Source organism: Cynocephalus volans, chromosome 1, assembly GCF_027409185.1.
Source record: "Cynocephalus volans isolate mCynVol1 chromosome 1, mCynVol1.pri, whole genome shotgun sequence".
In the NCBI taxonomy this organism is placed as follows: domain Eukaryota; kingdom Metazoa; phylum Chordata; class Mammalia; order Dermoptera; family Cynocephalidae; genus Cynocephalus; species Cynocephalus volans.
In genome coordinates, this window is record NC_084460.1 from 59,079,910 (window position 1) to 59,106,220 (window position 26,311).

The following is a 26,311-nucleotide window of genomic DNA, read 5'->3' on the forward strand; positions in this document are numbered from 1 at the left end:
TTAATGGGGGTCAGGATGCAATTCAGGGCCAAGAACCTCAAAAGAAATGGACAAGCACAAGGAGCAACCAGAAGTCAGGGTGAGGTCCCGAGTCAGGTGGGAAAAGGGAGGGTCAAGATCTGGGCTGAGGTGGACCAACTGACAGGCGCTACAGCAGGCACAGGCAGGCACAGGTGGGCAAAGCAGGCCGGGGAAGGCAGGGTCACAGTAGCCATCATGTGGAACAGGACAGGGCTGGGCAGGCGGGTCACCAGCAGGGGTAGTTGAGAGTACCTGGGAGCGTCTCCTTCTCCCGGCCTGGGGACGCCTGTCCTGCCAGCCCACCTGCTCCCCGAGGGTGGGACACTGTCCATCTACCAAAAAGCAAGGGAAAAGTGTCACATTACACGAAGTATTTGGCTAAGGCATGCAGACCACATCTCGCTTGACCCCTTTCAATTCCTCATCATTCTCAATTTGGGGAGTTTGCGGAACACCTTGTTACTTGAAATCTGGCATTGCATTCAGTGAAGAGGCACTGTGTCCCTGACTGTGCATACCCTGTGGGTGTCTCCCCCCTCCTCCACCTTTGCTTGGGTCTACTCAAAGACTTTCTCCCTTTACTGTGGCAAGTATGACCCGGGCCACACCTCAGAGCATGGTCTGCTTGGTGAGGCTTGTGACTTTTACCATCAGAGCAGGCTGCACCCTCGGCTATGCAGAAATACCTTTTTAAAAATCTGGCAACACATTTGTGAAGGGTCAAAGGTGCCTGGGTATGCTGTGGGCCCTAGTCAAACCCTACTGTCTACTTTAATGGAGCAAGTGACCAAGGAGAAAGGCCCTGTCCCATGTATAGCCACTAGCCCCTGCCTAGGACATCCCCCTACTACTGCACGTGCAGTAACACCAGTGGCCACCAGTGACCAGCCCAGCCAGCGGGAGTGGCCATGTTCTCCAGAGCCTCCTCAACAGAATTTAGGCAGCAGGAAAACACATCCAAAAACCATATAAAACTTCAAGATCTAGTTATTCTAATCACGCCTAATAAATTATGTTCCAGAAATAGGCACTGGATTATAAAAACTGCAAAATCTTAAAAAGGAGAACTAACAATTTTAAAGCCCTTTATTATGTCCAAGCACTTTTTGTGTTTATTATACCACACCTAATATTTACCAGATCAAGCAGTAGATCAGGCTCAGAGAGGGAAAGCAGCTGGTAAGAGTCACACAGCTAGAAACTCTTAATGCAAAGGGTTGCAGCAGCTGTCCCGGAATTCAAATGAGGCCCTTTCCATCTCAGCAGGCTGCACGCCTCCCTGGGAGTTTGGGACCCTTGTGGAGGCAAGGAGGAGACAGGTCTAATAATTCTTACAGAGGGTGCAAATAAATTTAGGACCCACTGCTATTTGCAGTATTTTAATGACTATTATTCTGTGTTCCTCTTGGAGCAGTAATGGTGACAGAACATTCTCTGCTCTGCCTGCTCCTAAGTTGTGGGTGAAGAACTTTATGTTTTAGGTTTTTCAGTTATTAAACATTCACATACCATGAGTTGGAATAAATGTGGCAACATATATAAATTATTAACAATAATAACTATTAAAACTCTTCTTGGTCTTAGGTGGTTTTCATAACTCTTCAAAGTGACAGTTAAAATGTAAACCATAAGAAATAAGCCTCTTTCTTGCTAATGCAGAGTTCAGTCATTGTTAATATTCCATCTAGAAACTTCCAGTGCCTGTGGGTTCATCTAGAAACTTCCAGTGCATATGGGAGTGAAACATTCATGCCTTGTTCTACACTTCACATATTACTCTTTATGATCAATACATCCAAAAAATTTTTGGAATCAACACATTCATAGCTACCTTGGCACCAGAAGTGAAATTGTGCATTTTTAATTTCAGAAAGGTTAACAAGAATCTTCTTCACAAAGGTCTCTACAAATTACATGCCCATCAAAGTCGATGAGTGCTGTTTCTCACACACTTCTTATACTGTTCACTCTTAAACGTTTCAATCTGTGACAAATTGAGAGCCAAAAATGGTTACTTCATCGTTTTATTTTTTAACTGTAAAACTGTAAATAAGTCTGAGCTCATTTTTACGTTAACCGAATATTTGTACCGTGTGCGTGTGTGTGTGTGTGTGTGTGTGTGTGTGTGTGTGTGTGTGTGTGTGAAGTACTGTCATGGGACTCCCCAAGGATGACAAGGGCATGGCAATGTTCACACCCTCCCCAATCCCACTCGGTGTGAGTACGTTATCCAGGTATTTCGGGCTCTTTTACTGGTAATCTCTGAATGATGTTTTTAAATATTTATTAATTGGCCTGAAGGAGTATGAAGCCATATGTATTGCCCCATGCCCTCCGGGGCACACGCCTGCATGGTTCTCCTCCACGACTGCTGCCTCGTGAAGCTGTGCAGTGTCAAGACCTTGGTTTTATTTATTTATTTATTTAAATTTTATTTTGTCGATATACATTGTGGCTGATTATTGCTCCCCATCACCAAAACCTCCCTCCCTTCTCCCTCCCCCCTCCCCCCCAACAATGTCCTTTCTGTTTGCTTGTAGTATCAACTTCAAATAATTGTGGTTGTTATATCTTCTTCCCCCCCCCTGGTTTTTGTGTGTGTATGTGTGTGTGTGTGTGTGTGTGAATTTATATATTAATTTTTAGCTCCCACCAATAAGTGAGAACATGTGGTATTTCTCTTTCTGTGCCTGACTTGTTTCACTTAATATAATTCTCTCAAGGTCCATCCATGTTGTTGCAAATGGCAGTATTTCATTCGTTTTTATAGCTGAGTAGTATTCCATTGTGTAGATGTACCACATTTTCCGTATCCACTCATCTGATGATGGGCATTTGGGCTGGTTCCAACTCTTGGCTATTGTAAAGAGTGCTGCGATGAACATTGGGGAACAGGTATACCTTCGACTTGATGATTTCCATTCCTCTGGGTATATTCCCAGCAGTGGGATAGCTGGGTCGTATGGTAGATCTATCTGCAATTGTTTGAGGAACCTCCATACCATTTTCCATAGAGGCTGCACCATTTTGCAGTCCAACCAACAATGTATGAGAGTTCCTTTTTCTCCGCAGCCTCGCCAGCATTTATCGTTCAGGGTCTTTTGGATTTTAGCCATCCTGACTGGGGTTAGATGGTATCTCAATGTGGTTTTGATCTGCATTTCCCGGATGTTGAGTGATGTTGAGCATTTTTTCATATGTCTGTTGGCCATTTGTATATCTTCCTTAGAGAAATGCCTACTTAGTTCTTTTGCCCATTTTTTAATTGGGTTGCTTGTTTTCTTCTTGTACAGTTGTTTGAGTTCCTTATATATTCTGGATATTAATCCTTTGTCAGATGTATATTTTGCAAATATTTTCTCCTACTCTGTTGGTTGTCTTTTAACTCTTTTAATTGTTTCTTTTGCTGTGCAGAAGCTTTTTAGTTTGATATAATCCCATTTGTTTATTTTTCCTTTGGTTGCCCGTGCTTTTGGGGTCGTATTCATGAAGTCTGTGCCCAGTCCTATTTCCTGAAGTGTTTCTCCTATGTTTTCTTTAAGAAGTTTTATTGTTTCAGGGTGTATATTTAAATCCTTAATCCATTTTGAGTTGATTTTAGTATACGGTGAGAGGTATGGATCTAGTTTCATTCTCCTGCATATGGATATACAGTTATCCCAGCACCATTTGCTGAAGAGGCAGTCCCTTCGCCAGTGAATAGGCTTGGTGCCTTTGTCAAAGATCAGATGGCAGTGTGTGGGTTGATTTCTGGATCCTCTATTCTATTCCATTGGTCAGTGTGTCTGTTTTTATGCCAGTACCATACTGTTTTGGTTATTATAGCTTTGTAGTATAGCTTAAAGTCAGGTAGTGTTATGCCTCCAGCTTTATTTTTTTTGCTCAGCATTGCTTTGGCTATGCGTGGTCTTTTATTGTTCCATATAAATGTCTGAATAGTTTTTTTCCATTTCTGAGAAAAATGTCTTTGGAATTTTGATGGGGATTGCATTGAATTTGTATATCACTTTGGGTAGTATGGACATTTTCACTATGTTGATTCTTCCAATCCAAGAGCATGGGATATCTTTCCATCTTCTTGTATCCTCTCTAATTTCTCTCAGCAGTGATTTGTAGTTCTCATTATAGAGATTTTTCACCTCCTTGGTTAACTCAATTCCTAAGTATTTTATTTTTTTGGTGGCTATTGTAAATGGGCAGGCTTTCTTGATTTCTCTTTCTGCATGTTCACTATTGGAGAAAAGAAATGCTACTGATTTTTGTGTGTTGATTTTGTATCCTGCTACTGTGCTGAAATCATTTATCAATTCCAGCAGTTTTTTTGTAGAGGTTTTAGGCTGTTCGATATATAGGATCATGTCATCTGCAAACAGGGACAGTTTGACTTCATCTTTTCCAATCTGGATGCCCTTTATTTCCTTCTCTTCTCTGATTGCTCTGGCTAGTACTTCCAACACTATGTTGAATAGGAGTGGTGAGAGTGGGCATCCTTGTCTAGTTCCTGTTCTTAAAGGAAAAGCTTTCAGCTTTTCCCCATTCAGGATGATATTGGCAGTGGGTTTGGCATATATGGCTTTAATTATGTTGAGATACTTTCCCTCTGTACCTAACTTATAGAGGGTCTTTGTCATGAATGAGTGCTGAACTTTATCAAATGCTTTTTCAGCATCTATAGAGATGATCATATGGTCCTTGTGTTTGAGTTTGTTAATATGGTGTATCACGTTTATTGATTTGCGTATGTTGAACCAACCTTGCATCCCTGGGATGAATCCCACTTGATTGTGATGAATAATTTTACATATGTGTTGCTGTATTCTGTTTGCTAGTATTTTAGTGAGGATTTTTGCATCTATATTCATCAAGGATATTGGCCTGTAGTTTTCTTTTTTGGTTATATCTTTACCTGGTTTTGGTATCAGGATGATGTTTGCTTCATAAAATGAGTTTGGGAGATTTGTGTCCGTTTCAATCTTTTGGAATAGTTTGTAAAGAATCGGTGTCAATTCCTCTTTGAATGTTTGGTAAAATTCTGCTGTGAATCCATCTGGTCCTGGGCTTTTCTTTGTTGGGAGCCTTCTGATAACAGCTTCAATCTCCTTTATTGTTATTGGTCTGTTCAAATTTTCTACGTCTTCACGGTTCAGTTTTGGGAGCTTGTGTGTGTCCAGAAATTTATCCATTTCCTCCAGATTTTCAAATTTGTTGGCGTATAGTTGTTTATAGTAGTCTCGAATGATTCCTTGTATTTCAGATGAATCAGTTGTAATATCGCCTTTTTCATTTCTAATTTTTGTTATTTGAGTCTTCTCTCTTCTTTTTTTTGTTAGCCATGCTAATGGTTTGTCAATTTTATTTATCTTTTCAAAAAACCAACTTTTTGATTCGCTGATCTTTTGAATTGTTTTTTTTGTTTTCAATTTCATTCAGTTCTGCTCTGATCTTAATGATTTCTTTCCGTCTGCTAACTTTAGGTTTGGATTGTTCTTGTTTTTCTAGTTTTTTAAGGTGAAGTGTTAGGTTGTTCACTTGCCATCTTTCTATTCTTCTGAAGTGAGCGTTTAATGCAATAAATTTTCCCCTCAATACTGCTTTTGCAGTATCCCACAGGTTTTGGTATGATGTATCATTGTTTTCATCAGTTTCAATAAATTTTTTGATTTCCTGCTTGATTTCTTCTTGGACCCATATGTCATTAAGTAGAATGCTGTTTAATTTCCATGTGTTTGTATAGTTTCCAGAGTTTCGTTTGTTATTAATTTCTAGTTTTAATCCATTGTGGTCTGAGAAGATACATGGGATAATTCCAATTTTTTTGAATTTATTGAGACTTGATTTGTGACCTAATATGTGATCTATCCTGGAGAATGATCCATGTGCTGATGAGAAGAATGAATATTCTGAGGTTGTTGGGTGGAATGTTCTGTAGATATCTGCCAATTCCAATTGGTCTAGAGTCTTGTTTAGATCTTGTGTTTCTCTACTGATTCTTTGCCTAGATGATCTGTCAAGACCCTGTTTTCAACCCCGACTTCTCACTCTGCTGCAGCTGCAGGTGGGTGTCACCACCAGTCTTTCTGTGACCTTCCCCCTTCTCCATTATTCTTCTGGAGTCTGGATCTATTTTTGAGGGGCTTTTTCAACAAAGCTCATGAGAGTCACTTTCCCTAAGTTCTCATGTGTTTGAAATGTATTATTGAGAAAATTCATTCTTTCTCTAAAGATTTTGTATACTCTGCCATACGTTTTTCTAGCATGAAGATTGCAGTGGAAACATCTAGGGCCAGCCTGATTGCTCTACCTTATAGATGGCATAGACACAAATAGAAAAATGGGTAAACTGAGAAGAGCTCTTCACAAAAGAGGAGATCCAAACGAAAAGGTGTTCAGCCTCATTAGTGATCAATGATATACAAATAAAACCCAAAAATAGATGTATACACTCACCAGGCTGCCTAAAATGTAACAATCTGGCAATATTTTGGCAAGACTGGAAAAGACAAGGAGCAATAGGGACTCAGTCTACTAATCTGTTCCGAGAACACTTCTACTACGAAAAAACGTATCCACTAGCTTTAATGAAAAAATTACGATACGTTCAATTCCAACCAAAGAAAAATGATTTTCACAGGGAGAAAAATATGTCAATTGAACAGTGAAAACAAACTGATAAAAGTAATAAATCATTCAAAAGCAAGTAAGTGAAGTTTGCACACAAGATGTGCTATCAGAAGGCTGATGGGGGCTCCCATCAGGAGAAGGAAGGGACTCTTAGAGGTGCTGGTTAAAGGAAAACATGCAAGGGAAACATTCTTTGGAAGACATATTCTCAATTCTGCACTATTTTCTTCATCAATTTATAAGCCTTTTTAAGGGTCCTGGTTATTTTGCACTCTAAGTGCATTTACAGACACAGTTGCAGCAGAGCAAAACACCATTAGGACAAAATGACGGCTGAGCATGAGAAAACATAGAGATAAACTCAGGGCGGAACAGTGTGACAGGAGGTGCTGCCTCTTTGGCCTCTCCCACAAATGCATACGTGCAGAGCAAATAAAAACTGGTGCTCATCCGAACATGGCACACAATGCACATTTATTCCATATTCTCTGCTGGAAATGATTATATAGAGAAATTGGTGAGTATCCCTTTTGTAGAACCATAACGATGCAATATTACTCCATAGGGTTTATTTATTTAATGTACTTTGGTTAAAAAGGTCACTGTATGAGGGAGGAGAGGAAGATGTTGTGGTCCAAAATGTGGTACAGCTTTTGAAGAGCAGCTATGGAGGGAAGTGGTGGCCTGGACAGTTGGTACGTGAGGCACATCTGTATTCTGCTGGTGGGAGCACAAATTAGATGGAGAGAACAGAACAGCACCAGCCAGAAAAGCAGAAGGCGTGCACAGCCAGAGGTGTAGCAATTGCATGCAGCGATGCACGCAGCAGAGGGGCTGCAGAGGCAGCCTGTGGCTACCGTCACAGCAACGGGCCATTGTGAAATCTTTAAGATTTCCTGTCTTTAGTTTTCAACAAACAATGACATAAGTATATGTGAGAAGTCTGTTTTGCTCATCTGCTTGCTTTTTTATTTATTCACTCCAGAGTAGGTTGTTTCATGAATCTAAGCATGGATGTCTTTCAATGATTTGGAAAAATCCATGGCTTTTATGTCTCCAGATGTTTCTGACACTCCCTCCTCTCCTCCTGGACACTCGTTACGTTACAGTAGAGCGTGTGGCTTTGCTCTATAGGTCACTTACATTCTAGCCTGTATTATTCCATTCTTTTTTCTCTTATGCTTCAGTACAGATCTACTGCATTGAACTGCCTTCCCAACTCACTAAGCCTATTTTCTTCTGTGTTCAGTCTTCTGTTAAACACATCCAATAAATTATTAATTCTAGATCCCATATTTTTAAATTCTAGAGTGTCCATTTGAATCTTTTTATGGATTATAACTCCACTGGAAATTCTCCATCTTTTCATATATTTTTCCATTTCTTCCTTTTTTTTTTCCTTTCGTAGCTGGGCTGGTCTGGGGATCTGAATCCTTGACCTTGTGTTACATATTTCTCTTTTAAAAAATTTATTGATCTTAGTTATTTTAAAGTTCTTGTCTGGTAATGCAATTCATAAATCATCTCTGGATCTATCTCTCATCTGTTTTCTTTTTTTGCTCATTGTTCCTATTTTTAGCATGCTTCAAATTCTTTCACTAGATACCGAAGTTGTGGTTGAACAATAATTTAGGCTCTGGACAATGTCACCTTGCTCCAAAAACAAGTGCTGTTTTCTTTTTGGCCAAAAATAAATAATCAACTTTGGGATATGACTGACATCTAAGAAAATATACATATTTTAAGTGTACAAATTGAAATGTTTTAACATATTTACGTATCCATGAAACCATCACCACAATCAAAATAATGAATGTGCCCACACCAAATGTTTCCTGTGGCCATTTGTGATCCCTTCCTCTCTGCACCAACCCTCAAACTCCAGGCAATCACCAATTCACTTTCTGGCACTGTATAGTTTGCTTTTTTCTAAAAGTTTATATAGGAATCATACAGTGCATACACTGTATGATTTTTGGTCTAGCTACTCTGAACATAACTCTTTGGAGATTCTTCAGTATCATTCAGTGTATCAATATTTATCCAGTTTATCCAGTGTATCAATATTTATCCAGTTTATCCAGTATTCCATTACATGGATATACCACAATCTGTGTATCCATTCAAGTATGAATGAACACTTGTGATGTTTCCAGTACTATTGTTGTTAAAAACTGCTGCAAACACTCCCGTTCAAAGCTTTGTGTGGATACATGCTCTCACTACTCTTGTGTAAACACACCTAATAGTGGAATACTGGTAGGTGTATATTTAATAAGCTTTTGTTTGATTGCCAAAATGTTTCCAAAATAACTGTACCATTTTACATTTCCACCAATAGTATGTGAGAGATGTTCCCCGTCATTGCCAACATTGGCATGATCAGCCATACCAAGTGGTATCTTGCTGTGGTGTTAACTATGTTTCCCCGATGAGCAGCGAAGTGGAACACCTAACTCATGTGCTTCTGCGCCAGCCATGTATCTCCTTTTGGAAACGGATGTCCAAATCTTTTAGCTGTTTTTAATGATGTTGTTTTTTCCTCGGGATGATCTGCAGATGTTTTCTCCCAGTCTGTGGCTTGACTTTCCATCCTCTTCACAGTGTGCAGTGAATTCTTATGACTTTATGTCGCCTCGGCATCTATTCTGAATATAAGTCAGACTTTCTCCTACTAGAAGCAGAGCTTAGTCACTCTTGACACAGTTTCCAGTTCTCTACCTTCTTTCAGGTCCTCAAGGCAGTCCATCAGGTATCTGCCTCACACCACCGCCTCCTGGTGACCACCTCCCCAGGGGACAGCTAGATGCAACCTACTTGACTCACCCGCTGATCCCATACTCTGCATGAATTGTCCAGATATGCGATGGTGACTCCCTCTCACTCACAGCGTGACTCCATGGACCCTGTGCCTTCCTACTCTAAACCCACAAGTAGAGCTCCCCATGGGAAACCTTTATGGGTGACACCCGGACACCAGTGAAGGTGCTGGTCCATGCACGGGTCCCTCTCTCTCTCTCTTGTCCCCCTCCCCTCCACTGCTTGAGTGTGTGCACCCCAGATGGCTCCCTCTTTCCTGCTGGCTCTGACAGGGACACTGCCCTCTTCTCTCTGGGATCTGTAAGTGATAAATACTGCTTCTGCGATTTCCTATGTCTTGTTGAGCTGCCTCCTCTGTGTCTCACCTGACCCACACACCCAAACCTGACCTTCCTCCCAGTCAAAGCTCTCCTAGAGAGCAATATCTTGTTAGGAATAAACTGGACACATGTCAGACAAAAGCTACAGTGGCGTCTGCCAGTATAACACGTTTCCTGTGTGAGAGACACCTGGTCACACGGTGGACACTCAGGCATTAGGCTGTCCTCCAGGATAAAGAAGTATCCTGTGAAAGCCACCATAAACAGCAATGGCCACCTCCCCTGCAGCCCCTCCAGGGCAGAACTAGAATTTATAACCACTCTCCAGAAAGAGAACTCAAGGCCAAATCAGAGGAAAAACCACAACACAGCACGTTTTGAAGAGCAGAAATTTTTTAATTTGATGAAGTCCAATTTATAAATTTGTATATTTTATGAATAACACTTTCAAGGTCATAACTTCAAAAAACTGCTTAATGCAAGAACATAAGGTCATAAAGAATGTCTCATGTTTTCTTCTAGAAGTTGTATAGTTTTGAGTTTTAGGTTGAGATTTCTGATCTGCTTTAATTTTTTGTATGATGGAAGGTATGACTCAAAGTTGCTTTTTTTCATCTGGATATACAATTGTTCCAGTACCATTTGTTGAAAAAACTAAGCCTTTCCCCACTAAATTCTCTTGGCACTATTGCTGAAAATTAATTGGCCATATATGTGTAAGTCTATTTCTGGACTTTCTGTTCTCATTCACTGATCTACTTGTCTGTCAACACCAATACCACACAGTTTTGATTGCAGTAGCTTATAAGAAGTCATAAAATCAAGTAGTACTACTTGTCAAATTTCTACAAAAAGTCTACTGGAATTTTCATTAGGGGCCCATTGGCTCCATAGATCAATTTGGGGAGAATCAACATTCTAACTATCTTGAGTCTTCTGAACCATGAACATGGCACATCTCTCAATTTGTTTGTGTCTTCAATAATTTCTCTCAGTAATGTTTTGTAGTTTTCAGTGTTCAAGTGTTATACATCTCCTGTCTGACTTAACCCTAAGTAGTTCTATTTCTAGTACTATGAAAATAATATTTTTAATATTTGTCATTATTTGTTGCTAGTACAGAGACATACAATTGATTTCTATATGCTGATCTTGTATCCTGAAACCTTGATAAACTCACTTATTAGTTCCAGTAGCTTGGTTCTGATTCTGTAGGATGCTCTACAGAGACAAACATGTTGACTGAGCATAAAGTCAGCTTTACTTCTTCCTTTCCAATCAATGTCTCTTATTTCTTTCTTGCCTAACTGAACTTGCTAGAACCTCTAGTAAAATACTGAATGAAATAGGTGAGAGTGGATTTCCTTACCTTATTCCTGATCTTACGGGGAAAGCATCAGTCTTTCACCATTATATATGATGTTAGCTATGGATTTTTCATAGATGCCATTCATCTGAGGAAGTTTCCTTCTATTACTAGTTTCCTGAAAGTTTTTATCTGGAATGGCTGTTGCATTTTGTCAAATGCTCTTCTGGCATATACCAACATGATATCATTTTTCATTTTTAGTCTGATATGATTAGTTTATGATTTAATCTGATTTTAGTCTGATAATATGGTGAATTATTACTGACTAATTTTAGAATGTAAAAGATACTTTGCATTTTGGGGATAAATCCCCATTACTTTTTCTATATTTTGAATTCTATTAGTTAAAATTTTGTTAGAATGTTTTCATGTATGTTCATGATGAATATTTGTCTACAGTTTTCTTTTCTTCTAATGTCTTTGTCTGGTTTTGTTATTAGGGTAATTCTGGCCTCATATAATGATGTAGAAAATAGCACTTCCTTTTCAATTTTCAGGAAGAATTTACATAGAATTGGCATTATTGCTTCCTTAAATGTTACTTTCTTACTCTTTGGTAAAATTCACTAAAGAGGCCATCTAGTCCTGGAGATTCTTCCCCCAGGAGGGGGAGGAGGAAGGAGGTTTTCATTACAACAAATACAATTTTTTTTCCTTAACATATGTAGGGATAGTAGGATAATCAATCTCTACTTGGATGAGCTTTGGTATTTTCTTTCAAAAACTGTGTACATTTCATTTGAGTTACTGAATATGTTGGCATAAGGCTGATCACAGCATATCCTCTTAGTATCTATAGACTCTCTAGAGAAGTCCCCTCTATCATTCCTGATATTCATAATTTGTCTTCTCTCCATTTTTCCTGTCTAACCAGAGGTTTATCAGTTTTACTGATCTCAAAGAACCGCCATTCACTTTCACTGATTTTCTCCATTGTTTTTTCTAGTTTATATTTCACTGATTTTTGATTGTTAGTATTCCCCTCATTATGGTTACCTTAATTTGATCTTCTTTTTCTGGTTTCTTAAGGTGGAAGTGGAAGTCATTGATTTAAGGTATTTTTTCTTTACTAACATAGGTGTTTAGTGCTATCAATTTTCCTTTAGACGCTGCCTTAGCTGCAACTCAAACAGTTTAATATTTTGTGTTTTCATTTTTATTTATTTTAAAATAGTTTTCATTTCTTTCTTGCTTCTTCTTGATCCATGGGTTATTCAGAAGTATGTCATTTAGTTGTAAGTATTTGGGGATTTTTCAGATACTGATATCTAATTTAATTCTGTTATTAATATCTAATTTAATTCCATCAGGTCAGAGAATATACTTGATGATCTGAAATCCTCTAAATTTATTTTATGACCCAAAGTAGGTACTATCATAGTAAATGTTCCATGTGCACCTAAAACATGAACCTGCTCATAAATAAACACTTTCTCAGACAACATCCACCCACAGTACTCTAGTCCTGGTACAACTGGTCCCAGAAAGAAGTTTAGAGGAAAAGAGATATTTTTAAGTTCCTGCCAGGCACACCAATGAGGTGATGAGCAGATGAAAAAGGAGACAGTGTCTTCAAAGGACTAACTTCACTGTTCTCCTCTCCTTCATCTCAAATAGCAGCTCCTGAGAAACAGAGATGAGGACAAACTCTCATCAAGGTATTTAGGGCATGGATAGAGCAGTTGGACAGAAGCAGAAATTCACTGGGAAACTGTGTCCCAAAGGGATGTGAGGAAAAATATGATGTAGGTATATGATCTCTTCCACAGAAGTTAGACTTGCAGAGAAAATGTAACAATCAGGTCGTTTTGGCCTGTGATGCTCCAGTATCTAAAGTTTGCACCTGTTTTGATTTAGCTAGTATTTGGAAACTAATGCTAATCTTAAAAGGAAAACTTATTCCTTAGCCTAAATAGTTCAAGCCTCTTATGAAGCCTTAAAAAAAAAAATTAGGAAGGGAAGGGAATGAAATCCAGGGAAAATTAACTCTAGTCTTCTGTTGTTTAGCAAGAACACCGTTTGATATATTAAACATACTGAACTCTCTCTCTTGCACTATTGTCCTATTTGTTCCTCAAATATAAACTAAATTCAAATATATTTCACCAGAGGAAATGAATATAGTGAATTTAACTGAATTTGCTATCTAAAAATATTTCATATAATCATATGACCTAAGAATTGAATGGGGACTTTAAAAAGTCACCTGGATTCAACCCACTACTTGACTGTCCTCCACAAAGGGCATGATGTAGGAACCAGAGGCCACAGAGCCTTCCCTCAACACCCCTCCTGGGCTGCTGGTTCCTGAACTGGTGTGAAGCACAGCCCAATTGAACCACCATCCAGCTCAAAGTCAGAAGGACCTTAACTGAGGATCCAGGCGAAAAAAGAGGGAGCCTAGCAGAAAATGTTAGCATAATTAGCATTATTTCTGACAATGGGCCATCCACATGGCCCCTAAACACCTCCGCTGACAAAGAGCTCACACCTTACAGTTTTCATGATCAGCCACTGAAATCCTTATGGTGTTTTCTCATCCCGAGTCTATGCTGGACTCTTAATTTCCACCACGAGCTCCAGTTATGCTGTGTATAGTCCCTGAGGAACGTCTGTGAGTCAGCCCAGCTCTCCCTTGTTATCAGTCCTGCCTCCCACTCCGCTCCCAGCCACCTACTGTGTGGGAGCCGGATAGCAGTGTTTATAGGACCTACTGTGATGGCATTTCCCAGTTCTCACTGCTCGACTCTGAGCCTAGCTACTGTGGTGGTTGCTCCACCAGCAAGAGCTGTTATTATGGCCACACTCTTCCTGTTATGTTCATCCCCTTGTTTGGGATAAAATGATGCTCTGAAAGTGCTGAAAGATTACATTTACTGTTTGGCCACCCACCACACTAAACTGCCAATTAATATTAAGTTTGTAGTCAACCAAAACCCCTGAATCTCTATTGAATACCTACCTTGTGCTTCAAATAAAATTCTAGTGAATTCATGAGCATGCCACCTATTGGATCCTAGGTGGAATATTAATTAGCACATTGTCCTGGCCTCAAAATATGTAATCTACTGGACATAAACATCAGAAGAGCATAATGCTTTGAAATTCAAATCCTGGTTCAAGGCAAGAAGGGCAGCTGTGTCGCATGTAAAGCAGCAAGTAACTCAGTCAATGGATGGGGACACAGACCCCTGGCTGAGGAAGAGGGAGGAGCAAGCACTCCAGCCAAGATGTCAGCTCAAGCACATGCATTTTACTTGACAGCCTTCCCAAATTTCTATTAAACTGAGTGAAGAAATCAGGAAATACACCATCCAGACCACAAACGTGGAGGCCCTTTTGAAAGCTCTACTATGACCACACACAGCTGAATTCTTGAAGGCCTTCTCAAGCCCTTCCTGAAAGGCAGCATGTCCCACGTGGATGTGCTGGTGAGGTATTGGGTGAGGCAGCACTGGTGTGGCATGTGGCTGGCAGATAAGGCTGATCCCAGCCACACAGGATACCACGTAAGAACCAGAGGTCACAGAGCCTTCCTTCAACACCCCTCCTGGGCTGCTGGTCCCTAAACTGGTGTGAGGCACAGCTCAATTGAACTACCACCCAGCTCAAAGTCGGAATGACCTTAACTGAGGATCCAGGCGAAAAAAGAGGGAGCCTAGCAGAAAATGTCCACACATGTTGGGATGGAGATAAGACTGGACTGACTTCTCCTTCAGGGAGAAAGAAACAGAAAGAAACACAGAAACAAACAAACAAACAAATAAAACCATCCTGCCACATAAATAAAAACAAAAACACAGCAGGAGGTAGAAGAACATATGTTTTGAAATACGTACAAAAGAATGGAGTTGGTTTCAGTCAACAGCCTGTATGTGTTTTCAAAGACGAGAAAGAAAACAAAAACTCCATGAAACAAGACGTTAAAAACTGAAAGACAGCAGTCTAAGAAGAAAGGGAAACACAAATATCAAGAAATGGTTACGACAGGATTCAAATAGCTTTAGACAAAGTGAAGTCTGGATGAGCTGTAAGAAACAAGCAATCGTGAAAGGGAACGATTATCGAAATTACTAACTTCATTTTGCTTACTTACTTTCCAAATTCTTAATCTTTTCTTTGCTTATCTGCCAGCTGAAGAAGACAAGCCCCTCTGGTGTGGCTTTAGTTCCTGAGGTGTCGTCCAGTAGAATGTACAGAGGAGGGAGGCCGAGTACCCTCTGCCTTCCATCATGTGGCGCGTCCAGTAGGCAGGCCACCACCTGCCTGCTGGCCTCTCTGTGTTCACAGTGTCCTGCTGAGGTTTGCCACCCCCACCCCCAGGGTTCAGAATGCACCTCAATGGAGCTAATACAAGACCTCCTGCAGGTCGTACATCGTGGTGGAAAAGTTCTTTTTCCATCTTGTGCTTCTCACAGACTTAATAATAAGGAATATTTTCCCCAGCAAGAGATACAGATTTTATTGGGTTGCATTACAGAGCCTTAAGCTGTAATCAGTTTTCCTGAAACATGTAATGTCACTTTTATATCACTTGTGAAACATGCGGCCCATTTTCTCTCCCTGAATATCACACAGTAGCTACACTAAATAAGCCCTGTGTGCAGAGGCTGGCCGGCTGGTGCGATGCCCTAGCAGCGCAGCAGAGGAGGACCTGAGGATGGAGGAGCCCTGTGCATACAGTGTGACACAGACAGGCTGCTGCACCCCGGAGCACAGAAGGCACTGAGTTGTCCCTGAGCCAGTCCTCTCCTCTGCAAACAGGAATGCAGTGTCCACCTGGAAAGAGGGTCCAAGAACTGAACTGCAGAAAGCGCCTCAGGGAGGCGTCCACTGGACAACATCGTACCACCATCCCTTCATCTCCCAGGTGCAGGTGCGGTGGCCACACAGGGAGCAATGCACCCACAGTCCTGTCACAGGCTGCAGGCAGACCCCACATGAACATCTGCACCTTCTAACGGTGAGCATACACTGTTACCTGAACTCCAGGTACAGGACTGGGAGCGCCAGCTTTTACCCTAAGGATCAGGTCTTACAACATTCTCTTGACTGTAGAAACATAATCTGCCCAATGCAAATCACAAAATAAATAAAGCGAGAGCTGTGGGAAACGAGCTCAGGGGCATCTCATGCCCTCAGAGCACACTTCAGGGCCCTGGAACTTAATGGAGCCTTGGCCGATGCCGAGTGAGCGAATGTGAGGAGCAAGTGACAGAATGAATGAATAAGGAACAGGGACCACATCGAGGCAGCACAGGCACAGGGGCTGCAGCTAGTGCCACATGAAGCCCCAAATCTGTGCTGCAGCTAGTGCCACACGAAGCCCCAAACGCTACTCCTGGAACTGTTCTAAACACACTCCTCAACAGAGAGGCTGGGGCATTGTCTTTCTGGCCCCTATGCGTGCTCGCCTCTTATGATGGGTTCCCGTACACTGATCGCAACCTGGTGCTCTGACACCAGAGTCAGATGGAGCAGCAGAGGTGCCAGTCACGGAGGTGAGGCCATGCAGATGTGCAGGCAAGGGTGCCCGCTCCACACTCCCAGAGAAGGGGCATGACACATCCTTGGCCCCACTTGGTCGGCTGCAGCCATCACTCTCCTTTGTGTTGGCAGGGCTAGGGCGCATCAGTGGAGCTCAACAAAAGTTACCAGGAGATAGATCCACCAGCTTCCCACGCAACATGTACATGAAATAGGAGTGTTGTGAGCAGTCTTCAATGTTTCCTTTGCTGAGCAAATTTAAATCTCCCAACTTATAAAAGAAAAGTCGTGCTGCTACATTACACCAAATCAAGTTGAATTACTAGGGAACTGTCACACGAGAATGTGATAATGATATACTGGAAAATCTGAATAAATCTCCCCTCAAATGCATCTGCTTTGCCACCCATAAGAAACCAAGATTAAATCCCACAGTCTGATGCTAAGTAGCAAGTATTCTGCTAATGATTTTCACTGTGTAATTGAAATGCCTTCAGCAGTTTATTCTAAGTAAAAGCAGAGTCAAGTGCAACACAACATTCTAGAAGTGAGAGTCGTGGAGGCAGAAATCTTTCTTGTGTCTGAGTGTCTTGGCTGTAGAACATGAGCTGTGGCTGTCACTAATGCAGGGAGCATTGGCATGGGCTGGTCAAGAGTCGCTCACAGCAGGGCTAGGCCTCTGCCAGGTGCCAGGACAGGCCACACACAGAGGGCAGCCCCACTGCCCAGGGGTCTCCCCCACAGAGAGCGTGAGAAGGCAATTCCTCCACAGCGAGCATCAAAGTGCAGCTGGGCAGAATGAGCAGCCTGCAAGACGGACGCTGGCACATTCTGGCAGGCAAGGACACCAGCACTGTGGCCTCTGGCCAACCTGCATAGTAGCACAGGTCCTTATCAAACAATCAAACAAAAAACAAATCCACTAGGGCTCTTTTTAACCCCACAAGAACCTGTGCCCCAGCTCATGCTGCGCACTCCTGGAAAGGCCCAATGTGGACACCCTCCCCTCTGAGTGGCCTGAAAATGCCCCTTATAGCACCAGCCTACAGGGTGCCCGGGGACCAAAGCGCACAGCAGGGCAGGAGCAGGGGCCCTGTGATGGCCTCCCTCCTGGCTGGTGCGGAGATGCCTGCCACCGAATGCTGTCTTACCCTGAGCAGTCCCTGCATCTCCCCATGCCTCAGGCCTTCATTTACTAAAATGGGGATAAAAAGTGCCGCCTTGGGAAGGTACAACGGAGTGGCTGTTGTAGAAACAGCCTGGCAGGCCCTCAACAAGTGAGACGTAGAATCACCAGATGGCCTAGCAATTCTACACCTCAGGAACTGAGAAGACACATCCAAACAAAAGCCTGTACAAGATTTTTTACTTAGCAGCACTACTCACGACAGCCAAAGGTCGGAGAAAACCAAGTGTCCATCAAAAGAAAAATGGGCTCTCTGCTTCCACTGTCTTGCAATGGAGACCCCTGGGTCACCGTCGCCACCACCAAATGGACTTTGGACTTCCCTGCCTCAGAAACTGTAAACGTTTAGAATCCTTAATATATAAAGATCCCTTACTGCTTCCACCATCTTGCAATATGAGACCCCTGGGTCACTGTTGCCACCACCAGATGGACTTTGGACTTCTCAGCCTCAGAAACTAAAACTGCAGCAACGCAATAAGAACAGACCACTGAGGACTCAAGTCCTATAGAAACGAAGGTCTGAGACACACTACCAGGTTCAACCTATGAGGGAGCATCTTCAAGACAATCAGAGGGAGGGAGAAGGTTCCTGGAGACCAATGTTCTGCATTCTGTCTCTGTGAATTTGACTATTCTAGACACCTCGGTTCCACAAAATCTTGATTACTCTGGCTTTGTAATAAGTTTGAAATCAGAAGTGTGAGTCCTCCAAGTGGCGGCAGTGGAGCCGGCGGCAGCGGTGTGAGTGGCGGCAGCGGCAGCAGCGGGGGAAGCAGCAGCGGCGGAAGCAGCAACGGCAGGAGTGACACTCTGCGGTACCGCCCCGTCACTCAGCAGACCGGCAGAGCCCAAGCTGACCAGAGAGGTGGCTCCCCGGAGAGGCCCAAGACCCGAGGCAACCACACACACAAGGCACTAGTGGCCAACTGAGTAGTCACTGAGGTAGCCATACCAAATTGGCAACCACAGCAACATCTTAGTCAGTCAATAGTGTCAAACCTGTGGACTGTGAAACCCCCTGCCACAATGAATAAACATCAAAGAAAAGATACCAGAAATACAAAAAATCAAGAAAGTACACCACCAAAGGGTAATAACTCTCAAGCTCTAGATCCTATAGAACAAGAAGCCCTTGAAATGACTGACAAGGAATTTCGAGTGATAATTTTAAGGAAACTGAATGAGATACAAGAACACTCAGCTAGACATCATGATAAAATGAGGAAAAGTATACAGGACCTGAAAGAGGAAATGTACAAGGAAATCAATGTCCTGAAAAAAAATGTAGCAGAACTTGCTGAACTGAAGAAGTTATTCAGTGAAATAAAAAACACAACGGAGAGTTTAACCAGCAGGCTTGTGGAAGCTGAAGAGAGAACCTCTGAACTTGAAGATGGGCTGTTTGAAATAACACAAGCAGAAAAAAAAAAAAAGAACAAAGAATCAAAGGCATTGAAGAAAATCTGAGAGAGATATCAGACAACCTTAAGCGCTCAAATATCCGAGTCATGGGTATTCCAGAAGGGGAGAAAAAAGGAGATTGCATTAAAAACATATTCAAAAAAATAGTGGCAGAAAACTTCCCAGGTATAGGAAAAATCACAGATCTTCAGATCCAGGAAGCTCAACGATCTCCAAATGTATTCAACCCAAAAAGGTCTTCTCCAAGACATGATATAGTCAAATTGGCAAAAGTCAAAGACAAAGAGAGAATCTTAAAAGCTGCAAGAGAGAAGTGTCAAATCACCTATAAGGGAGCCCTAATCAGGCTAACCTCAGACTTTTCATCACAAACCCTAAAAACCAGAAAGGAATGGGATGATATATTCAAAATACTAAAATACAGAGATTGTCAGCCAAGAATACTCTACCCTGCAAGGCTATCCTTCCGAAATGAAGAGCAAATAGTATATTTCTCAGACAAACAAAAACTGCAGGAGTTCACCACCACACAACCACCCTTACAAGAAATTCTCAAGGGAGTACTGGGTTTGGTTCCTGAAAAATAACTACCACTGCCATAAAAACCCAAGAAAAATCTAAACCCACTAGTATAATAAAAATGGCATTCATGAAGAGAAAACAAACAAACAAAAAGGCTATCTACAACCTAAGGAACCAACAAACACAGAAAACAAACAGTAAATCAGAAAGCAAGGAACAAAAGACACCTAAGACAACCAAACAACAATCAATAAAATGCTAGGAATAAATCAACACTTTTCAATAACAACTCTTAATTTAAAAGGCTTAAATTCCCCAATCAAAAGACACGGACTGGCTGACTGGATTAAAAAGGAGGACCCAACTATATGCTGCCTTCAAGAGACCCACCTCACCCATAAAGAATCACATAGACTAAGAGTGAAAGAAAAGAAAAACAAGCTGGAGTAGCTATTCTTATATCTGACAAAGTAGACTTTAAACTAAAAACCATAAAAAGAGACAATGAGGGACACTACGTAATGATAAAAGGACTGATCCATCAAGAAGACATAACAATCATAAATATGTACGCACCCAATGTTGGAGCAGCCAGATTTATAAAACAAACTCTATTAGACCTAAAGAAGGAAATAGACACTAATACCATAATATCAGGGGACCTGAACACCCCACTGTCAATATTGGACAGATCTAGGCAAAGAATCAGCAGAGAAACACAAGATCTAAACAATATTCTAGACCAATTGGACATGGCAGATATCTACAGAACATTCCATCCAACAACCTCAGAATATTCATTCTTCTCATCAGCACATGGATCATTCTCCAGGATAGATCACATATTAGGTCACAAATCAAGTCTCAACAAATTCAAAAAAAATTGGAATTATCCCATGTATTTTTTCAGACCATAATGGATTAAAACTAGAAATCAATAACAAATGAAATTCTGGAAACTATACAAACACATGGAATTTAAACAGCATTCTACTTAATGACATATGGGTCCAAGAAGAAATCAAGCAGGAAATAAAAAAATTTATTGAAACTAATGAAAATAATGATACATCATACCAAAACCTGTGGGATACTGCAAAAGCAGTATTAAGGGGGAAATTTATTGCATTAAATGCTCACCTCAGAAGAATGGAAAGATGGCAAGTGAACAACCTAACACTTCACCTTAAAGATCTAGAAAAAAAAGAACAATCCAAACCTAAAGTTAGCAGACGGAAAGAAATCATTAAGATCAGAGCAGAACTTGATGAAATTGAGACCCAAAAAACAATACAAAAGATCAATGAATCAAAAAGTTGGTTTTTTGAAAAGATAAATAAAATTGACAAACCATTAGCATGGCTAACAAAAAAAAGAAGAGAGAAGATTCAAATAACAAAAATTAGAAATGAAAAAGGCGATATTACAACTGATTCATCTGAAATACAAGGAATCATTCGAGACTACTAAAAACAACTGTACACCAACAAGTTTGAAAATCTGGAGGAAATGGATAAATTTCTGGACACACACAAGCTCCCAAAACTGAGCCATGATGATGAAGAAAATCTGAACAGACCAATAACAATAAAGGAGATTGAAGCTGTTATCAGAAAGCTCCCAACAAAGAAAAGCTCAGGACCAGATGGATTTACAGCAGAATTTTACCAAACATTCAAAGAGGAATTGACACCGATTCTTTACAAACTATTCCAAAAGATTGAAACAGACGCAAATCTCCCAAACTCATTTTATGAAGCAAACATCATCCTGATACCAAAACCAGGTAAAGATATAACCAAAAAAGAAAACTACAGGCCGATATCCTTGATGAATATAGATGTAAAAATCATCACTAAAATACTAGCAAACAGAATACAACAACACATACTTAAAATTATTCACCACGATCAAGTGGGATTCATCCCAGGGATGCAAGGTTGGTTCAACATACGCAAATCAATAAATGTGATACACCATATTAATAAAATCAAACACAAGGACCATATGATCATCTCTATAGATGCTGAAAAAGCATTTGATAAAATTCAACACTCATTCATGACAAAGACCCTCTATAAGTTAGGTATAGAGGGAAAGTATCTCAACATAATTAAAGCCATATATGATAAACCCACTGCCAATATCATCCTGAATGGGGAAAAGCTGAAAGCTTTTCCTTTAAGAACAGGAACTAGACAAGGATGCCCACGCTCACCATTCCTATTCAACATAGTGTTGAAAGTACTAGCCAGATCAATCAGAAAAGAGAAGGAAATAAAGGGCATCCAGATTGGAAAAGATGAAGTCAAACTGTCCCTGTTTGCAGATGACATGATCCATTATCGAACTGCCTAAAGCCTCTACAAAAAAACTCTTGGAGGTGATAAATGATTTCAGCACAGTAGCAGGATACAAAATCAACACACAAAAATCAGTGGCATTTCTATTCTCCAATAGTGAACAAGCAGAAAGAGAAATCAAGAAAGCCTGCCCATTTACAATAGCCACCAAAAAAATAAAATACTTAGGAATTGAGTTAACCAAGGAGGTGAAATATCTCTATAATGTGAACTACAAACCACTGCTGAGAGAAATTAGAGAGGATACAAGAAGATGGAAAGATATCCCATGCTCTTAGATTGGAAGAATCAACATAGTGAAAATGTCCATACTACCCAAAGTGATATACAAATTCAATGCAATCCCCATCAAAATTCCAAAGACATTTTTCTCAGAAATGGAAAGAACTATCCAGACATTTATTTGGAATAACCAAAGACCATGCATAGCCAAAGCAATGCTGAGCAAAAAAAATAAAGCTGGAGGCATAACACTACCTGACTTTAAACTATACTACAAAGTTATAATAACCAAAACAATATGGTACTGGCATAAAAACAGACACACTGATCAATGGAATAGAATAGAGAATCCAGAAATCAACCCACACACCTACAGCCATCTGATCTTTGACAAAGGCACCAAGCCTATACACTGGGGAAGAGACTGCCTCTTTAGCAAATGGTGCTGGGAGAACTGGATATCAATATGCAGGAGAATGAAACTAGACCCATGCCTTTCACCATACACTAAAGTCAACTCAAAATGGATTAAAGAATTAAGTATACACCCTGAAACAATAAAACTTCTTAAAGAACATAGGAGAGACACTTCAGGAAATAGGACTGGACACAGACTTCATGAATACGACCCCCAAAGCACGGGCAACCAAAGGAAAAATAAACAAATGGGATTATATCAAACTAAAGAGCTTCTGCACAGCAAAAGAAATAATTAACAGAGTTAAAAGACTACCAACAGAGTCGGAGAAAATATTTGCAAAATATACATCTGACAAAGGATTAATATCCAGAATATACAAGGAACTCAAACAATTTTACAAGAAAAAAACAAGCAACCCAATTAAAAAATGAGCAAAAGACCTAAGTAGGCATTTCTCTAAGGAAGATATACAAATGGCCAACAGACATATGAAAAAATGCTCAACATCACTCAGCATCCGGGAAATTCAAATCAAAACTACACTGAGATACAATCTCACCCCAGTTAGGATGGCTAAAATTCAAAAGACTCTGAACGATAAAGGCTGGCGAGTTTGTGGAGAAAAAGGAACTCTCATACATTATTGGTGGGACTGCAAAATGGTGCAGCCTCTATGGAAAATGGTATGGAGGTTCCTCAAACAATTGCAGATAGATCTGCCATATGACCCAGCTATCCCACTGCTGGGAATATACCCAGAGGAATGGAAATCATCAAGTCGAAGGTATACCTGTTCCCCAATGTTCATCGCAGCACTCTTTACAATAGCCAAGAGTTGGAACCAGCCCAAATGTCCATCATCAGATGAGTGGATACGGAAAATGTGGTACATCTACACAATGGAATACTACTCAGCTATAAAAACGAATGAAATACTGCCATTTGCAACAACATGGATGGACCTTGAGAGAATTATATTAAGTGAAACAAGTCAGGCACAGAAAGAGAAATACCACATGTTCTCACTTATTGGTGGGAGCTAAAAATTAATATATAAATTCACACACACACACACACACACACACACACACACAAAAACCGGGGGGGGGGGGAAGACATAACAAATACAATTCCTTGAAGTTGATACGACAAGCAAACAGAAAGGACATTGTTCGGTGGGAGGGGGGAAAGTGAGGAGGGAGGGGGTTTCGGTAATGGGCCACAATAATCAACCACATTGTATATCGACAAAATAAAATTAAGAAAAAAAAAAAAAAGATAAATGGATTTTAAAATTGTGGTATGTCCATCCACACAACAGAATATTACTCAGCCATAAAAAGGAATGAAGTTCTGGCACATGCTGAAGTGTGGATGAACCTCAAACTCATGGTGCTGAGTGAAGGAGTCAGACATGACAGGCCACATGTGCATGATTCCATTCATACAAAACGCCCACGACAGGCACATCCACAAAGAAAGAAAGTAGACAGTGGCTGCCAAAGGCTAGGTGGAGGGACAAATGGGGAGTAACTGCTTAACAGATGCAGGGTTTTACTTTGTTGATGACAATGTTTTGGCACTAGACAGGGGTGGCGGCAGTACAACAGTATTGATGTGCTTGATGCCACCAAAATGTTCACTATTTAAGATGGTTAATCTGATGTTATGCGGATCATGCCTCAACAGAAAAGAGGGGAGGGATAACCACCTCCCAGAGTTGCGGCTGGGATCAGGAGTATGTCTGTGTGTGTGCATCTAGACAGATAGATGTATATGAGCATACACACTTGTCTAATCAATGCCTGACACAGTAGTAATGATGCTCTTCTTGTCTTTTTTGATGGTGGTGCTAATTACGTGTTGGCCTTTCCATTTTCTTTAAAGAATTTAAAAAGGAACCAGCTCTAAATAATTCACAAGTTAATCAGCCATGAGGACCCAAGGAGGGAAGCCAGCTTTCTCAGGTGAGGCACAGCCCCAGCAACCACACACATTTCATGTTAAAAAGAAATTGCCTCTTCCACCCAGCCTGCCCAGTGAGTGACAAGTGGCCATGAGAACATCTGCTTAGATCCACTGGGGCCTGCACTCACTCGGGTCAACTGCCTACTGCTCTTCCGAAAGTGTAACCATTATATTCATAAAATGTGGTGTCTGGGACTGGCCAGTTAGCCCAGTTGGTTAGAGGGCAGCTTTATAACACCAAGGTCATGGGTTCACATCCCTATACTGGCCAGCCACCCACTAAAAAAAAATTTTTTTTAATTAATAAATAAAACGTGGTATTTTAGTCAGCTCAGGCTGCCATAACAAAATACCACAGACTGGGTGGCTTAAACAACAGACATTTATTTCTCACAGTTCCAGAGGCTGGAAGTCTGAGATCAGGGTGCCAGCAAGGTGAAGTTCTGGTGAAGACCCTCTTTCCAGCTTGCAAATGGCACCCTCCCGCTATGTCCTCAAATGGTGGGGACAGAGAGAAAGAACTCTAGTGTCTATTCCTCTTCTTACAAGGCCACAGTCCTCAGACTGGAACATATTCTTACTACCTCATTTTACCTAAGTTACATCCCAAAGGCCTTACGTCTAAATACAGTCACATTGGGGGTTAGGTTTTCAACATATGAATTTTGGGGGACATAATTCAGTCCACTGCATGTGGTATCTGAGGAGAAGGAGAAAACTGGTTGCATGGTGCATCACAGGAACAAAGCAAGTGCATCGTTAGCAGCTCCAGCATCTGCCTGCACGGCAGATGCTTCACAAAGGACAGCTAGTAGCTGTCGTGGTTATCATCATACTTGGTCAGCCTGGGGCTGTGAAGCTGTGGATGGCAATGCTGCATGGATTCCCATGTCAGTGCTATAAGGAGATGAGACCATGGAAGTAAGCATTTTAAAGGTGTCATAACATTTCTAAACGTAAAAGGCATGATAACTTATATACAACATTATTTGCCACTAATGTTATCACATTTTTTGTCCATCAGAGTTTCCAAGAGACTTTCTGAAAGCATCCAACTGAATACATTATTCTTCAGTACAATTATTAGACTGAACATTAATCTGATCATAATCCCGTTCTCAGTGACATGAAGGAAGACGGACTGAGCCTCACCACCAATGAACGATTTGTTTCTTTTATTTTCTCGATTCTGCATCATCCCATTACTTTGGTGAAGGGTGGTTGTCACCGCTACCCAAAGCTGAAGCCTAGGCCTGGACAGGAAGGGTGTAAGTGACCAGTGCCAGGAGGTGACAGCCACGAAATGCCCACAACAGCTCTGAGTCAGAGACGATGGAAAAGCTGCCCTCAGAAACCCTTCCTGAGCCCAGTGCCACACTGGATCCTCTGAGTTCCAGGAGCCCTGCTGGAGGAGGCTCAGCATCCCACCACATCACAGGATCTGACAGGCCCCTGCACCCTGGGAAAGCAAATTCACAACCCTTCAATGTAGCTGCCGATTTGGTTTGACCCTGGGGGGTCACCCCAGTGCACAGTCACCCAGCCCACATGGGGAGTCTGCTCACA

At 41.1% G+C, this 26,311-nt stretch overlaps 1 protein-coding gene across 3 annotated transcripts in view; it reads right to left on the reverse strand.

The window, feature by feature from the left end:
- Positions 1-26,311, reverse strand: part of PCBP3 (poly(rC) binding protein 3) — a 277,037-nt gene that overhangs the window by 134,595 nt on the left and 116,131 nt on the right. For 2 of the 3 annotated variants that reach the window (XM_063092058.1, XM_063092040.1), the window contains exon 4: positions 274-353. The exons of the other annotated variant lie outside the window; for it this stretch is intronic. The gene's annotated coding sequence lies outside the window, so the exon portion shown is untranslated. The remainder of the gene's footprint in view (positions 1-273; positions 354-26,311) is intronic. 3 annotated transcript variants of the gene reach the window in all.